This window comes from Anomalospiza imberbis, chromosome 1 (assembly GCF_031753505.1).
Source record: "Anomalospiza imberbis isolate Cuckoo-Finch-1a 21T00152 chromosome 1, ASM3175350v1, whole genome shotgun sequence".
In the NCBI taxonomy this organism is placed as follows: Eukaryota; Metazoa; Chordata; class Aves; order Passeriformes; family Viduidae; genus Anomalospiza; species Anomalospiza imberbis.
In genome coordinates this window covers 117,886,102-117,899,031 of record NC_089681.1, presented here as the reverse complement: position 1 = coordinate 117,899,031, position 12,930 = coordinate 117,886,102, and the positions used below count along the sequence as shown (strand labels likewise).

At 38.3% G+C, this 12,930-nt stretch overlaps 1 protein-coding gene across 6 annotated transcripts in view; it reads left to right on the top strand.

Annotated features, from left to right (window-relative positions):
• Window positions 1-12,930, top strand: part of CREB5 (cAMP responsive element binding protein 5) — a 258,154-nt gene that overhangs the window by 134,762 nt on the left and 110,462 nt on the right. The window lies entirely within an intron of this gene.

The following is a 12,930-nucleotide window of genomic DNA, read 5'->3' as shown; positions in this document are numbered from 1 at the left end:
CCTGTTTGTCAGCCTAGGCTTTGGAACGCTAATCTTTAAATACAGTTCACCAGATTAATATGTAAATGGTCTCAAATAGAGCCTCAGTACATACCTCCTACTATTTGACCCTTTGCACCTGGAGGTGTGGTTCAGACTGTGTGTCTGTCTCAAGTTGCAGTTATGGTGGGATAGTCTGTTGTTATTTGAGGCTCTGAGTTTTTCCTTGAATAATTCATTTTGCAAAATTCTAGTGGATCAGTCTCTTGTGTAATAAAGTAGAACCTGTCTGCTATCTTAAATTGGCTAGTTAGATATATGGTAGAGTTGTTAGTGCAGCCACATCCTCATTCACTGAAAAATTCTGAGATGTGTCCAGTGCTTTATTATGTTTCTAAATCTCTTTGTGCACACTGAACTCTGATTGAGCAGAATGATCAAGCACTAGTTATAATTCCCAGCTCGTTTACTGAGCAGGTATAATAGCCCAGATCATGACTCATGCTTTTCAGTCACCTGCTGCTGAGACTGTTCACTCTGCAGCTATCACCTCTTTAATGGATTGGCACAAAATAACATGTGTGGACAAGACCAGCTGCTGAAACACTGCTGGTAATTACTGCTAGTGAAATAATAGAACATGATGCCAGTCTTCTGACTTGCTTCCATCCATCCATCCATCCATCCATCCATCCATCCATCCATCCAGTTGTCCAACTGCATGCTTCCCTGTACTGAGCTATATTGATTATCTCATGTTCTAGGAGTCCAAAACTAAGCCCCATTTCAGACTTCACCAGAGCATTTTACAGACATCAATAATAGTGGCTGCTAATTTCTATACTTTTGGAAATACTTTCAAATGTGCCCCCCTGGAAATGCCTGGCCCTGACCACTTTTTGCTCTGTACCTAGCACTTGTGTGTCTTTAATGTATCTTTTTCACTCTTTTGTTGTCTGCTTTCTGAAAGATCACTCAGATCTCACAGCTGTGCTGGAGGGCTCTGGCACGCACCAAAAAGAGCACGGCTGCACTGATTCACACAGAAATGGAGAGGACAGTATCAGATAGACAGCTAGATGAGGTCTAGCCCACTGGCCCACAGGCAGCTCATAGTGCTCCCAGGAGGACTTAGGCTGGGGTTCTCAGGCTCCAAGCTGATTAAAACAAGAGGTGATATAAAGGCCACATTGAGTCTCGGTTCTGGGGCTGGGGAAGAAGCTGACAGCTGTCTTGCAACTGGAGGTAAAAGGGGCACAGATAGCAGCAGCAAGTATGGGAAAATCAACTGTAGGGACTGATAGTCAAGAGCAAATTAAATTCTGGTATGCTTGTGTTTTTCTTCAGGATGTACATATACTCACAAAAAAGTTATTACTTTTCTTTGTAGACTTTGAGGGTCAAAATTATGCAACAAGTTCTGTGCTTACTGTCTCTTAAAGCAGAGCAGTTCTGGTTAACAAATTTTAAATAGAAATATTGCTAATTTCCTAAACACCATGAATGTGTAGTGTTGTAGAAAACACATGATGTAGACAGCCCCTATAATAAAGACCCAGTAACATATGCTGTGTCTGACACAAAACCAACAGAACTCACTGTGAATAATTAGCATACATTCATAACATGTGGTGGTGTTTATGTATCTTATAGTTGTGATGAGCATTGTCACTGGAGATGCTTTTGAAAAAGTAATCTGCATGGTTTGTCCTTGGGCTTCATGTGAACGTATCACTTCTTTCTGAGGCATAGGGGTAAAAAGGAAGGCAAAAACAGGTACTGGTTTGGGAAAATACAGAGATGCTTGTAGGGAAAGCTGGATATTGATGCTGTTGGCATATCATGAAACTAGAGAATTATCACTCTAGAAACATAGGCATGTTGTTAAAATAAATACATTTAGGTCTTTTTGTCTTATAAACATACAAGTTGTAGGAAACTCAAATCTGAAAATTTACTGAGTATGGCATGGAGAGTTTGTAATTGTATTTCTTCCCTACAGCTTTTCTCCTAAAATATCATTGCTAAATTGCAAAATGTCTGAAACAGTTACCAAAGCTCTGGTCAGATTTTTAAAGCAGGTACCAAGGTCCATTGAAAATGTATGATTCAAATTTTATGCTTAGTTTAGCTCATGTTACGTCCTGTAAGGTGAGAAACTTTTTGAGAATTTGTAATGCTGAATCTGAGAAATGTATGAAGTTCAGAGAACTTGCAGAAAGGATTTTGATTCTATAATGCCTGAGGTGTGAAGCTATCAAATCTTATTGTCAAACTTGTGATTCTGTCTGGTAGTCTCATCAGTGACTTCAGTCAATAGCACTTACACAGAAAGTTAAGCATGTCTGAATTTGGTCTCTTAGATTTTTTGTTTCTGAAAAAGTTGGTGCCTAATTTACTTTCTTATGACTCTTCCAAAAAGTACAATTAAATGTTGTGATAAATAGCCAAAGACTTACCCCATTTTCTCAAAGTATTATTTCCTAACTGACTTGCCACTGTCCTTTAAATTTTCTGCTGTGAAGATTGTTTTTATAGGTAAATTCAAGATTGTGAGGCTTCAATGAGATTATTGTACAGTTTGCAGTTAAGGATGGGCTGAAGTCACTTTGCTGTAATCCTGGGTTTAACTCATCGCCTGTATAGTCTGGGCTTAACTGCCAGAGCATTGAGCAATGCACTGCATACTGTGTCATTTCTGTAATTATTTTACCTGGTCCTTTAGCTGCCTAAGTAATGGAAAAGAGTAAGAATATTGACTGCCACCTCTTTCCACTAACCTCTTGCTCCTTGGCAACTTATTCTTTATAATATGAAGTGTCTCAAGCTGCTGAAAATGACCACAACAGCTTGAATGTCTTTTGTAACAGGCAGATAAGTAGCTGCTCTGTCAGGTTGCAGGGATTTAGAAAGGTCTATAAAACACTTCTTTCTCCATTCTGCAGTTCACTAAAACCACAGTGAACTCTAGAATCATTCCACCAGTAATTAAGGAAGCTTTATGACAGCCTTTTACAAATAAATGTATTTTAAAAAACCCCACCAAATCAAACCATCAGATGTAAAGATTACTTGCTAGTGTAATGGATTCCTGGTATTAAAAGAAAAAAGTTATTTTGGCTAATTGGGTACAAATTTCTATTCTACTTCCACGTACTTGTATTATATTCTTCAGGTATCTAAATACTTTTAAAAATGCAGCTTAGCTTTGCATGGTTATTGTAAGATCTCTTTGACACTGAAGTATGAGCAATTTTTTTTGCTGCAAGCCCTGTAATAGTATCACTATTAGCATCACAAATGCACCAAAGTAGCATACATGACAGGTAATAATGTAGTCAAATAATAGCTACTAGAAATTTTAGGAGGATTTATTCTAGAGAGGGTAGTTTCCTGAGCTGGATCTGAGCTGTGTTATCAGCCAGGCTGTCTCAGGAGAGTGGTGTAACCATGGGGTTTATTTCTAATGGAAAAAAATGTATTTTTCTCAGGAATAAAATCATGCCCAAAATTTCAGTGGGGAATATCTAACTTCTCATTCAACACCCAACAGTTTTGCAGTGTCGGTTTCCTGTTGGGCTAGGGAAATAAATCAGGATGTTCTTGCGGAAAACAAACTTTTTGTTTGAAAATGCGAAAGTACAAAAGTTCTGGTTTTTTAAAGCTTCTTTCCTGTCCTCAAATTTAGTAAAATATTTTTAAGCATCCCTTACCCACAGTGTTATTAGTATTGGCATGGGTTCTTTAGAGATCAGAGACAGACTCCATGGTGTCTAGTGGACAGTGAGGATGAAATGCTTGTATTCCTAGCTTAATATCTTTTTCTGATAACTTAGTATCTTTCCTGATACAATGCTCAGAAAGCACAACAAATGTCTTTGCCTAGTCTATGCATGTATGAGGCTGATTGATGTGGCTGGGATTTCTTTGAGAAGCAGATGTGAGGAATGGGAAATGCTGCTGATGAGAAATGTTGCCTCAAGGGATGGGATGTACATATTATGAGGATAAAGGAGTGGCTAAGCTGCTTCCTTAAAAGGGAAATTTACCCTAAAGTGATTTTTACAAGCTGTCATCCTGAAGGGAGTCATACTTTATTAAGAAAATTGAACTTTAGGAGCAAGGAACGTGCAAAGTATACACCTTGGACTTTACAGAGTATTAAAGAAGCTGAAACAGAGCAGAGAGACCGAATGCTGCTTTGAAGAGCCTGGGAGTTGTTGTCATTAGTAGAGCTTTTGTAGAGGCTGAAATAAATCTTTCTTCTGTGAAAATGTGGTGCTACAAATATGTTACTACAAATGTGGTTTTACAAATGTTAGTTATTTAGTTAGCCAGATTTTGAGTATAAGGAAGACCTTTCTCTTTTCCAAGTTGCACATTGACATGGCGCATGTTTGGGAGTAAGTAATTGCAGTCATGTCATGCTCTGGGTGTAACTTCACTGCAGAGTGCAGTGGGAAAGGGTGGTGCCCATTTCTTGAAAAACCAGCGAGTACAAGAATACTAGAGTTGAAAAAATTTATGTATTTTTTTTTTAACAGAGACATCATATATTGCAGTATGGAAACATAATCATTGTTTTGTCAGTATATAGTTGGTCTTGTACATCTGTCTTAGACATTTCATCTGTGAGCAAGCAATTTAGGCTTGTGTCCTGTTTGCATTTGGAGAAGGAGCAGGCAGAGTTGCTTCTGTGTGTGGACTCCATCAGAGCTTGCACAAGGGACTGTTCACACAACTGCAGGAGCACCAGGGTGTGCATGCCTGTCTGGCTGCTTCAGAGTATGTAAAAATATGTCCACAGGAGATTCAGTCTGACTTTCTACAAAGCAGTTCCCAAAGTGCATGTTCTGGTATTCTTTCATCTTATTTTGATGATTTTTTTTCCCCCCCATCACTAGAAGGGTAAAGATATTCTGCAGGACAAATTGCATATATGTTGGGAGGGAGGAAATTATTCCAACAGTGCGTAAACACCAGAATATTACTGAAGTGAGTTTGGGTTTATAAAAATAGCAGGAATTTGCCTTGCATCCTTCTGATTGTTATGTTATATTAAAAACCAGCTAATCGATTTATTTTTCTGGTCACAGAAAAGTGACTGGACTTTATTCTTTTCTCTAGCATGGCAGCACAGGTCATATATTTCTGTTGTTATTTTTGAATTGCTACCCATTTTATGTTATGAACTTTCAAAAACATGTTGTAAAATAAGCAATTTAGATTAAAACCACAGCAAGAATCCCACATGCCTATACATGCATATAAAATCCAGTGAAAAAAAAGGAAAGTTATGAGCAAATGATAGTTGTCCCTGAAACAACAGGCAAACCAGCCAGCTGTGAAGGAAACTAACATGATGTACTAAAGCAGAAACACAATATAATGGGGAAATGCGGTTCTTTGTTCAGATCCGTTTCCTATTAACACTTATAATGTTATGCTTGTGCATGCCATCCCCTGAGGACCACTTGGTCAGCCTTAAATGAATAACAGTGGAATATGTAAAAACTGCTAGATGCATAAAACTCCTGTGCACCTCTAGTCTGCTGTGTGTATGTGTTTCTTTTAAAGGAAATCTGAGCTATTTATTGCATGGAAGTTTGAGTTAAAACGCTGTTGTGTTGCCAGGGGCCAGCCACTAGCAGTAATTTTAAAGGGTGAGAGCAGAGGAGATTAGGGCAATTTGAGCATGATACTTAAGGTCTCTCTGGCTATTAGTGAAGGAGAAAAGGTTTTAGCATTGAAGGAGGGAAGAGGACTTTGTAATGCCACTCATCTGGGCTGAGAGCAATGAGAGGGGCTTCTGTGAGGGGCACTAAGTCTGATGCTCTGTCAGTCTTTTGTTTCTTTGCTCTGTAGGGTAGTGAACAGATGCTAGTCAGGTGTGTGATGGAGATTCACGGGGAAGGCTGCTGTAAAACTGTTTCCTGCTGATTTGAAGCTGAAGTGGAAGCTTTAAAATAACTGTCCATATGTCTGATCTTACATCCTCTGCCTAATTTGGGGATAGGTGTTGAAGCCAAATGAGTAAATATTTCTCATTTACAAAAATGGGTTCATTTGAGGGAGAGTGGGCATTCCCACAAAAAGAAGATAATGTGGATAAATGTACCTGTTTTATTGGCTGCTTTAGTTGCAGAACTTCCCCCAGGTATAAAGAGCTCACCATTTCAGGTATTTAAGCACCTAGCATTCATTAAAAGTTTAACACTGTATACAGTCTCAATGAAAACAATTCTGAAAGAAGCTGAATGTAAAAACCTAAACTATCATTTACACAGGAGCTGACATATATATTCTGAAAAATAAGTGAGGTTGTTAACTGATACATGGGTTGCCAACCTGAGAGGATGTTCCTCGGGATGTGGACTATCTCCTAAGGCTGTTTGGTGTTTTAAGGACTGTCCCACTAAGGGCTTCACCAATGCTGCTTGATCCAGAGCCATGGTCTTCCCTGAAGGGGATCCTCTGTGATCAGCATAGGAGGATATGATACCCATGGTTTGAATGTAAACTGTTTCTAAAAGGAGAGTATTTTTCTGTGTTAGCTGTCTGGCTTACTTAAAGGAATAATTGATAGCCTTCCTTCTCAGGAAAAAGTGAATTTATAATACATTCAAATAATAAAATAACATTTTGCTGTTTAGTTCTATTCTAATGAGGAGAGAAATCTAGGTGTTAAAAATAAAACAAGCCATTTAAAGTGTAACAAAATTGGGATCTCAGAGTCTACAAGGGCAAAAGAAGAGCATTTTGTTTCTTGGCTTGTTAACTACCTTATTTATATGACTCCCAAAAGCACAGCTTCAATGTCTGTAATTAAGCAGAATTACTCCCCTAAAACTCTCTTACCACAAGACATTCTCTCAGTGTCTCCCTGTACAATACTTCTGAACACTCATCATGTCCATTTCTCCACCCTGAGGTCTGACTAGTTGAGACTGATGAAGTCTGAACACAGACTTTGAGGGATTTCTAATGGTATAATCAGGAGGTAGCTGTTGAGCTTCAAGACGTGTCATTTTCAGGCTTCAGTGTTTGTTTTAAAGCTTAAAGGGAACCATAGGATTCATAAAAAATTACTGAAGAGGGCCTCCCAAATGCTGTTGTTGGTTGGTTTTGGGGTTTGTTTTGGTGGTTTTTTTTTGTTTGGTTTTTTTTTTTTTTTTTTTTTTTACAAAACTGACAGCATAGTCAATAACCTGTTAGGTAAAGGAGATAAATATAATGGAAGAGCAAAGAGTGGGAGAAGAGAGGACTTGTGTGATAACATATTCTTCCTGGATGTCATAGACCATGTGCAAATAATGAGCACACTGAAGGAAAGGCAGAACCTGGTTAAGTATTGTGTCAGAAGAGCCTGTGATCTCAGGCTATTAAATACTACAGCACTCCTTCAGAGCATCATAATTCAAAGGGAAGGTGACAGTGTGGTACCCGTGAGCTGCTGCCTGACATCGGGCTAGAAGGGAGGGGGGAGCAAGTTCAGAGCAGGCTTTGGGATGAAAGGAGGTTATCTCATTTTCATAAGGAAGATTGCTCGAATACCTGCTTTGACCTCTTGTGTTAGAGCATGAATTTCAATGAAGGGATAAATGGTGACATCTCACCCCTTTGACAGTTTTTAAGGATAGAGCTGTGTTATATTAAATTGTGCTTGGAAATCTCTGGTTAATACATTTAGAGAAACAGCTCTCAGAAAGATCTACCTCCCTTCCTTCCTCCTTAAAACAGTAATGAATCCAAATTGCTAATAAAATATAAGAGCTCAAAGATGTTGTACACAGACCATGTTTCTGGGCTGAGTATTTTTTAATGTCAGTTTTCCCACAGCTGTTAAAATGTTACAATCATTAAGGTATCAAAACTGTCTAGCCAAGAAGAGAGACTTTTCTTTCTTTACACTCTTGAATTGTTTGACTATTTTGTTTAGAAGGGCTCAATTCTTTGCTTCACTCTGTGGAGAAAGTAAACTTGTAATCTGTCTGTACTGTAAATCTTAGTTAAGAGCCATTCATTGAAGAATAAACTATGCTTTTTCCTGTGAGGCTATTTTTCTAACAAATAAGATTATGTGCCTGCAAATGAAGAAAGGGGATTAACAGATACATGTTGTCCTATATGCATTTTGAAACTGTCTTCTTAAATCGCAGAAAAAACTCATTTAAAGGTTGCGTTTATTAAAAAGTCCTGAAATTCAGGATTTATTTCTGCTTCGCCGTGGATTGCCAAGCAAAACCAGGGAGGCTGTGCTGTAGTTCGGAATTAGAAAAGGACTTGTTGAAGGGATCAGGAATATTTTGAAGTGTATGTATTTATTGCAGGAAATTAGGTCCTTTTTGCATGAGCATGGGGAGCAATCAAAGGACCGAGGATGTCTTCTCTTCTGCAGCTCTGGACCCCTGTACTCAGCATCCCAACCCAAGAGCATGTTTTTTCTCAGGGCCACATGCCAGCACTGCTCAGGCTGTGTTAAACCTTTCTTCTTATTACATTTTCATGCTGCCTCTTCATCTCCCTCCAGTGTGACAGCAATCAACCCACACGGCTTTCCCTACAAAATAACTTGGCAAAAGCTTTCCCCCCCAACCATCCTTAGTACTGAGTAACTTTATACTTCTTTTGTCTTTGTTCAAAAGAGAACAAAAAAGAATCAACAGAGAAAGGAAGGATAGTTTCAAGGTAGTTTAACCTGGACTTTAGCAATGTATTTTCTGGGAGTATGTTTATCCCTAGGTTTTTTAATGCAGGGTGCAAGAGGCCCTGTCAGCTGAAAGGGTTATCAGCTAATACCAGCACCATAATTTATGCTCCAGGAGGGTGATCCAAACTGCCCTGAACTCAGCAGCTAAACTGGTACCCAACTGATGAGAAAACTCCCAGGGAAAGCTCGTGTGTTTCTTGAAGTCATGCATAAACATTGGGGCATGTCCTCCTTTTCCCCTTTACCATATTTTCCCTTCTTTCTTCTTCAAATAAAAAAGGATCTGACACTTCCACAGGCATTAATAAATTGTTCATTATTTGTGGCATTTTTTATTGATTTAGATGTGAAACTCAGTTCTTCTCAGTGACTTTTTGAGGAAAGAATGGTGGAAAACTCTGGCTACATCCATGTAAAAAAAAAAGCCAAGTGAGCCAGATCGCAAACCTAATCTTGCTTAGAAATCTTAAGAACGGGAAACTTTTGCAGTCATCCCCCTAAAACCGTGGCACAGTTTTTAAAGCCTATTTAATGTCATGTGTTTTAGGCTTTTTTTGGTGGGGTGGAATTATTGTTTTATAGTTAATATAAATAGGAAGAAATCTGTAATCCCAAAGCTATAAATATTTTGCTTTCATAAAAATTATGGAATCATTGAGCTATATGGCTGGAGGGGACATAAAGTGTTCAGCCAGCGCTCTGTCCAAAGTAGGATTAAGTAACATCTACATCATTTCTGACAGAAATATCTTTAATGTGTTTTTGACAACCTCCAGAAATGTAGAGCAGACATCCTATTGCTGTGCTTAACTCCATCCACTTTGAGACAAGTTTTTCTTTCAGGCTAACCCAAAACCTCCCTGATGCAAAAGCAAAAATTCCTTTTATTTTTGATTCTACTTAATATAGAAATGGAGAGAGATATTATTTCTTCTGTCTGTCTTCAGCAGCCTCTTGTCTATCTGCAAATACCTTATGTTCACCTCTGCCTTGTCTTCAATAGAGCAACTAGATTGCTCAGTCCATCCTTAGTCATCTTCTAGACTTCAGAGTATTTCCCCAGCTGTCCAAAGGCTTCTCCTTTGCCTGACCCCACCTTTAGCTAGGAACAGTAACTAAAAGTGGGTGTGGTACTTCCAACGGAACCTACTGAAGCAAAGGAAAGGATTCATACACCTGTGTTCAAAAATTTGGCTAGGAAATAAAAAATTCACTTCCTATTGGTGAACACCAAGAAATCCAGCAACACTTACAGATGGTTCCCATTTGAAACACAATATTTGCCACTGAAAAAGCTAGAAATAATTTTTTCAGCTTATCCAAACCAAGGGAACTCTGCAGAGAAGATTGCTTAGCAGCAACGACTTCTTTGTTTTTAACTACAGAATCTACAGCATCACTAATAAATCATGACACTGTGACAAATGACCCATCTCAGCAGAGGATCCTACCTGAAATCCCATTTGGTTAATGGTGTTGCACCTACCAAGGTTTCTGCTAGAGTTCTTGGTTCAGAGCTGACTCCAGGGGAAGTGTGCCACCTACTGAATCACCAGCTCTGCTTCCTGAAGCACCCTGGGATTTCCTTGGAGGGCTCCCAAATGCATTTGGCCAAGACCAACCCTGTTTAGCTTATGAGAGCAGACCAGATCACAGCCTGAGGCTGTTATGGCTCCTGGCCATATTACTCATTGGGGATGTTTAGTCATGTATCCCTATGAAGGGAGACCATATTGCATTAAATGTCTCAAGTTAGTTCTGCATATATTGTTTGTAAATTGCTTTGTGAGCCTTTCTGAGTGGAAAGAGCTGCATATGTATAAATTATTAAGACTTAATGGAGTGTATATAACATGTATGTATACCTGGAGGTAATTTTTATAATAACCATTCATGTATAGTTGTGTCATTGAAAATGTAATAAAACAGAGCAGGAAGGCAGCCTCTCTTAAATTCTGCTGTTTAAGTTCTGAATTATTCTGATTTAACTGTTGAAAGTCTGGCTTTGATACTTAAATGTTGCTAAATTTCAACAACATGGTTTAAATCTAATAGAAATGAACACTGGGATAAACACTATACAGGTTACATTAATTTGAATATAAATGTTCCACTTGACTGCGGTAAGTCCTTATTGGTATTTTATTATTAATAAATTCACAAATGATAGATGTTTTTGCAATAACACACCTCATTTTCTCATTCTAGACAACACACCACCCCCTCCAGTAAGTAACTTACAGGAGTAAGTAGTGTCCAAGTCTCCCAATATGAGGATGAGTTATAATCTTAAGAGAGTGGATGCTGCTATATTGCATGAGATATTTGCTCCCTCTCTCTAACTTTTGCAGGGGATAAGAGTTAGGAAAAACAGACACTGGTAGCTGAGTATCCTCACTATAGGGTGGACTATTACAGTTGATCAGGTTTCAGACGTACAGATAAACCCCAACAACTACAAGCTACCATGATTTACACATCTGTCCAAATGACTAAACTTGACATTAATTATTTTTTGGTCTCTTTTAGAGGTACTAGTCCTAAAATATCTCTTGTCTTCTGTGAAAAGTCTCTGATCCTGGCATTAACACCACTTATGACTTCCCTATCTGCAGTCTTTGCCTCACTGTACCCCTGCTTTGAGTGTGTGCAGCAGGAATTCAAAATAAAAAAGCATTAAAGAACTGCTGGCACCTTGTGGTAAATGTTTGAAAAACATTTTTAGCAACAGTTTAGCCTGTAAAACGTATGAATTTTATCAGTCATTAAAACTATTCTGATTAAAGAAAGGATCCATACTATTTTATTCTATTTACCTCCCTTCTATGACCCTTCAGTCCATTTTCTGCCTGTTGCCTACAACACTACCTGGCACATGCTAAAAAAAACTTTTTTAAAAAGCAGTTTGCAAAGTTACAGTGGGCGTGGCTTCTTTCAAATGTTACAGTTTTGTTTGCAAGGCTACTGAGGGAGAGGCAAGACTACTGGACCAGAGCAGATTTGTACGCAGGAAAGAAAGCTTAGCTCAATGGAAATATGTTTAGGCAGAAAAGATAACTCAGATGTTTCCTTGTGCTGGCTTTGCTTCTCATTAACTCAATGCAGAGAGGCAATATGAAAGATGTGACTTGGGTGGGATTTGAGAAAGGCAGAGCAGTGGTTTGGTGATAAGTTGGGAGACTTTGCTCAGCAAGAATGAGGCTTCAAGGAGCCTTATTTCAAGGGAAGAGACGGGGTGGAAGGGAGCAGAACTGCAAAGGTCACAAATGTAGCCAAGAGTAGGCCAAGTGAGTGAGAACAGGAAGAGTAAGATTGGTATCATAGACCAGAAGACCCAACAGGTTAGATCAAATATATGTGCAGAGAAGACAAAACAGAAAGCTGTTATATGAAAACATTTCTTGGAAATGAGCTGAGCTGTGTTTCAGACAGTATATCAGCCCGTCTCTCATCTGTGCTTTTTTCTAAATTCACTAGCATGCTGCACTTTACAGACCTTTTTATTTCTATAAATTTTCTATAGAAGCCAGGTTAGCTGAAATGAAAAATAGAGTTGTTTTTCTTAGGTGCATGATTTCAAGCTTAGTGAGAAAACTTGGGGAAAATATAATTGGCCTGAACAAAACAAAACTTTGAAGGGCTTCACCAAATAAAATCTAATTTTTATCAATGCCCTTTTAAACATTTTTAGTGGACTGCTTTCATGGCAAAGTTCAACTTTGTTCCCAGGGTTTCTGACTGAAAAACTTTTTACACTTTTTACTATCCTTATAGAAGACAGGCAAAATAGTTTAAGGAAATATTTTTTAAAATATTCATTATCTGGCGAAGACCAGGCCTGTTATATTTCAGCCTAAAAAGGGAAAGTTTTAGAGGTTTTAAAAGTTAACTAAGAAAGGGAGATAGAATGAAAATGAAGATATAACTGTCAACCTAACTTTTCATGTCATTCATTCTGCATCTTCTTAAAAGGTCTTATCTTTTTACATAATCACATTTATTATATATGCATAATGCTTTGTGTATGATAGTATCTGTTGTCTAGGTGTGTGTTTTTGAGAGATATGCCCCTACATATGGGTATTATGAGCACAGGAGAGAGGCAGGCAAAATCAAAGCAGTCACAACCTAGAATTAATCCTAGTTTTGCTTTGGCTCTTGATTGACTAAATTCTTGGAGCTGCTATTGGGTAGCTGCATCTTGCATTTCTTTTACTGTACTTGCAAGTATCTAATATGTT